Genomic DNA, 6000 nt, shown 5'->3' on the forward strand with positions numbered 1-6000 from the left:
TTAGCACTTAGTGCAATGGACAGAACGTGGTAAATGATAAGTATATTTTTGTTGAAAGAAAGGAAAAAGTGATAGAGATATTTAACGTACTATTGAAAGCAATCAGAATATGTCACCCCAAAATATGAAAATTATTTTGAATGGACGGCAATTAAGAAGCAGCAAACAGGAAAAGCTCCCTTTTCTCTGCCTACAGACAAAATAGAAATATTCCTTTTACTGACTCTTATCAGCCTCAAGAAGGGGCCAGAAGAATCCGCAAACAAACCTTACTCCATTAATCCTCCCCCATATATTTACCTTTCCACAATATGCTGTCCTTGGAAGCCTAAAACTATTGTCAAAATCAGCAATGGAGAATCACCATTGCCTCGAGTCTTCCTCATGCTTTGAATTTCTTTCTAAGGAGATCCCAGTCTCTTTAGGCTTACCTAAATCTGATTAGGGCAGGCTTACCAAGGATAATTTCCCTATCTGAAAGTCAACTGATTTGGGACCTATAAAATTCATTTACTAACTGGGAAAAATGTATGCACACTGGTGGTGGTGGGGACTCTTGGAACTCTGCCTACCATGGGATAACAGTGAAAGGACAGATCTGGGGTCTGACAAGGGAAACAGGTAGCTAAGACTAGTCTCCACTCTTCAGAAATGAATAACACATGCAGGCTAGGAGAGGGCATATTCTGAGTATCTGGTGATGCTATTGAATCTCACAGAAAAAGACCTAGCCCAGCAATTAGGAGACCCATCCGTGCTATGAAGTAGCCATGTGATCTTAGTCAGATCTTTTAATATCTCTGGGTCTGGAATTGAGGGAATTGAATAGATCAGGAATTCCCAACCGGGTAGGAAAGCAGGAGAAGACAACTGCCCTGAATTCACCTGCAGTGCTTTTGAAAATCAAGCCTTTCCCCTTCTTTCCCAAGATGTAATGGTGCTGGGAGATGGAAAGAGAAAGCCTGACAAGGAATGGGGATGAGCAGTATGGAACTGTTCCTTAGGTTGTTCACTTACTCATTGGTTCATTCCACAGATATTCATTCAACACCACCCACTTTGTGCTAAACACATGCTAGGCCCTGGGGAAGTTGGAATCAAACACATAGGCTCTCTGCTTCCCTACCGTCTAGCCAGGGACACAGAGGCAAGTGAGTACAAGATGTTGAATGTTCCCAAGTGGGCCCCCCAGAGGACTGAAAGCAGGGATCCTCTTTGAGGATGCTTTAGGAATAGCCATTATCTAAGAGAAGAGGTTGGAAATGCAGCGAAGTGAGGAAGGTAGAGAGCTTCAGGTAAGGGAAAAGCACTTATGAAGGGATAGAAGCTTAATTGAGTCAGGCACATTTAAGATATTATGATTCGTCTACTATGCCCTGAGTTGGTACAGGTCACAACTAGCCTTATAAATCATATTAAGGAGTTTGGATCTTATCCTAAGCACAGTGGGAAAACATCTAAGGGTTTTAAGCAAGAGTAACTTAAAGAGGTTGGTGCTTTACAAATATCACCCTGGCTACAGTTTGAAAAATATAAAGGGTGGCTGTAGCATCAGGAATACCAGAGCAAACGGGCAGGACCAGGGTGGAGTCAGTGGGCTTAGAGAGAAAAAGGGAGATATGAAAGAGGTGCAGGGAGTAGTTGATTGGATTCGAGGAGTAATCTGTGTATCCCCAGAGTAGGAGCTATAGGATTAAATGTGGCTGCATGTATTTTAATTCACAAGTGCTCCTTTCTACTACTCAGGTTGTCTTCTCCATTCACAAGATGTTTAGTTACAATAAGACCAGCAGATCCTCTGTACCCTTTTGGACCATTTATTCCATTGGTTTGGAATATTCTACTGGGAATAAGTATTTAAGCAGGATAGATCTGGATTCCAGTGCCTTGTTTCCTTACTTGTTCAACGAGGGGGTTGAATGGAAAAATCTCAAACACTAATTCTAGGGCTAACCCTCCTGAACCCATAAAATCCACTCAGAGATGCTGGGTGGACCCCAGTTTCTCCCCAGGCTGGCCTGAGTTGCTGGCTGCAGTAATAGAGGAATCAGCAGAAACCCTGGGACACAGCACACATTTGGATCAAGGGCTACCCTGAGAAATATCAGAAAAGGAGACAGAACATGAGAGACTCCTAACTCTGGGAAACGAACTAGGGGTGGTGGAAGGGGAGGTGGGCGGGGGTGACTGGGTGATGGGCACTGAGGTGGACACTTGTCAGGATGAGCACTGGGTGTTATTCTATATGTTGACAAATTGAACACCAATAAAAAATAAATTTATTAAAAAAAAGGGCTACCCCGAAAGTAGAACTTTTGCAGTGCTTTTGCAGAGGAATATTGCAAAGTTAAGAGCCAGAGGTAGCTATGCACATAAATTCAGCTCCACAGCCTGGTATCTCTGGAATTTGTCCAGTGTGTCACATGGTAAAGCACACAGAATATGCAACGAGATTCAATTTCCCTTTAATTTCTCCTCTTTCAATGAAAGGAGATGCACTGAGTACAGTGAATGACATAAATTAAACATAAAATGTATGGAATCCTAAAGCTTCATTTTGCTCTATAATCAGAAATTCTAATCAGCAGCGCAGCTATGTGCCTGGGCAGACACCTGACTGCAATTTGCAGGGGATGGTGATGAGAAAGCTCCTCCTGTGCCTTACCTACCCGTGCCAGCCTGGGCTCGCCCCCAGCTAAACCATCCTCGAAGGAGATGTGGGGCTTTTCAACCCTGTTAGGGCCCAGACCCATTTCATTGGCTACATGTTACCTTTTTCTGAATAGATTTCAAAATTTCTCTTTATGTGCATTTTAATCTAATTTCTTAATGTTTGCTTAGATGATCTGTAGAACGTGCATTTTTATCTTAGTCCACTAGAGGGAACCAGAGGGATTTAGACTTTGGAGCCAAGACTTTAAGGTTCTTAATGTCAGTATTAGAGAAATTTCCAGGGGTTCTTAAATTGGACTTACTGTCAGAATCACTAGGGAGTGTTTTTTTTTTTATTTTTAACTTATCTGCGTTAAAAAAAAGGCTTTATTTTTTTTAAAGATCACTTTTAGGCTCACAACAAAATTGAGTAGAGAAGGAGTTTTAAAAATATGTAGGTTTCTAGGTCCTGCTCTAGATTGTGAATTCAGAAGCTTTGGAGGTGAGGTCCAGGGGTGAATCTCTACTCAAAGGGTTGGTGGAACCTCTGCCTTTGTAAATAATTATATACGTATAGTTACCTATATTATATATATTATATGTAGTTTACCTATGTATATAGGTATATGTTTTATATAAATATATATGTACATAGTTACCTACATAAATTTAAACCCAAGAATGGGGTGAGAAATGCACTGAACATTATGTAGCATATAGAGAAAGACATAAAAATAGAGGCTTACACGGAGTAAAAAAAGAGGTTAAACACTTGGAGATTGTCAATATTTAGAATATGAGTCATATTTTTCCAAATAATTGCAATTGTTAAATAGAATTCATGTGATTTACTTAGAGCCAGGGGAAAATCTGAAAACCACCATTACAGCAAGGCTTCCAGTTCCAGAAATAAGATTTTTTAGGGAACCCCCAAATCAAGAAACATTATTCCTGAAATAAGCATTTTATGAAAGACCACCAGATTCCTGTGGATTTTATCCAGGGAATAGAAATAAATGCCCAAGATCTGATTGCCATCAGACACAGATGTTCCCATAGTTTCAAATACATTCTGGCAAACTGGTCCAAAGACACAAGCTGCTTAAAAATTTACAGGAAGAAAAGAGGGCACATGGATCATCATAGGAGAGGATTTAATGTTTTTTCCCCCTGAAAAACAATTTAAATAAAATGAAGGTAATCTTTTTGAAAATGTGTTGCAAAACCCAAATGAAGAAAATTAGCAATCTAGTTTAAGAAACATTGGACTGCTGGCTCCTGTGGATGCTGTGGAAATTTACAAATTTGTTTAAATCAACATCAAACAGCCAGATTCCTTGTGATAAGAGCTGGTCTTTATAAAGGGTCTCTGAAACCTAGGTCCTCTGCCCTCTGCCTAGGTCCACCCTAACCTGGTATTTGCTACAATCTCATGATCAGTGTTGTTATTTACAGATGCCAATATTTCTATACCAAAGGGAAAAGGGAATGCCTCCTCATTTATTGATCCATCTGAAGACAAAGATTCTGATAACACACTTGAAATATTTCTCCTAAAATTTGTTTCTGGGTCAATTAAATTAAAAAAAACAAAACAAAACAAACAAACAAACAAAAAACAAAGTTGCCAGGCCCAAAAAGCCCAACAGATCCTGATAAGTATGAAAACAAGATTTCTCAGTTTAAGTGTTTACCTGAGGAATCAAGGCAGATTGGTGGCAATTTGAGAGTTTTTTTAAAATTATTCTTTCTTCAAAGGTTTGTTTACTGTGTATGAAGGGCCCTTACATACGTCTGTCTGTAACCTAATCTACTCAGTCATAACGTACAGTCCTGTCTGATGTTTTATGTTATATATTTCAATACAGAAAAACAGAGTACTGGGAGATGGGGTATGTGGGGGGGGGGAGTTGTAGAGGTAAATCTATTCTTATTAATGTATTCTCAAACTAGCATTTGGAATGGAAATTATGCGAAGGAGAACAATATGGTAATTTACACCTAACTCTTCCAAGTAAAGCATAATGAATAAGATGAATAAAATTCCATTTCTAGCTAACTTGATTATATATCCTTTCCTACATAATCACGTCCCATTGTGAGAATGGAATTTTAAAGTTTTTTCCCATTAAAATAGTCTTTTTTTGTTTTGAAAAAAATGCTAAGTTCCTTGTAGATTTTCATGATACTAAGTGTCAGAATATATAACATTAACATTTTTCCCCATAATAAAGAATAAATTTACACCATTAGTCAGTCCCTAATAACTACAGAATCAATTTTAGTTCTCTGCCTGCTCCTATTTACTAAATATTTTTCCTCCTATCAGTCTATGGTTGCAGATGCAATACAATTTGCAGTAAGTTAGTTGGCAGCAAACCCTGGTAACTCCTACTAGGCTGGCTTGGCTAGAGGACAAGAGTTCTTGTTTGAGGTTCTGATACAGCTCCAACCCCAGGAGACCATTAAAATTGTCAGCTGGTGCTACAACAGCTGCCCACATCCCAGTTTGAATAACTCATGTACACTCCAAACCTAAATTTTTGAAGAGAAAGGTAATTCCAACTATAAATGTGCTTCTTGTTCACTTGCAAATTTCTTATTTACTCAATTTCTTATTTTTTCCCGTTAACCACTCCCCACTTTTTTACCCTGTCTGTCTCACTGGTCAGAGATATCTCTGATGGATTACAGCTTGCTTTTGCTTAGGGTGGGATAGAGCCCTCTAATTCTTTACAGCACAGTGATCCAAACAGTTCCTACCAATCGTTGGAAGTTGGCAGTTGGCACTTGAGGTGAAATCAATTTACTACTGTGGTTTTAAGTTGTATCTTTCAGAAACATTAGAGTTTAATGAACTTTCCCCTTGGTAGAAAGGAGCTTAGAGGATGGGTAGAACTGGGACCCAGATGTTCACATTATGTTTCCTTCATCTTAACCCTTAGAGTTGAAAATATTAGAGAACAAAGAGCCAAACCAGGCAATTAAGACAGGCTTTGTTCATAAATATTACTGATCTGAGTCTTCTCAGTGAGTTGAAAACTGAGTCATAGTAAATCTTGTTTGATTGTGCTTGTTTATCCTCAGTTGTGGATATTTTTGTGTAACCAATGAGTGATAATCTCATCAGAAGTTTGAGAACTAGTAAACTCTCAAGAGGAAAGATGTATTCAGAGGAGAAAGCCTGGCAAAGTGTTTGGCACGTAAGAAAACTCTACTAACTGGTTGTTGCCAACTGCATTCAATAGCTCAGTTTCTGTAAGGCTTTTTCATGTGGTTTTAATTTATTCTGGATTGTTTTCCTAATTTATTCTGAAATATCTTGATTACAAAATGCTAAAGAGATAA

Source organism: Vulpes lagopus, chromosome 2 (assembly GCF_018345385.1).
Source record: "Vulpes lagopus strain Blue_001 chromosome 2, ASM1834538v1, whole genome shotgun sequence".
NCBI lineage: Eukaryota > Metazoa > Chordata > Mammalia > Carnivora > Canidae > Vulpes > Vulpes lagopus.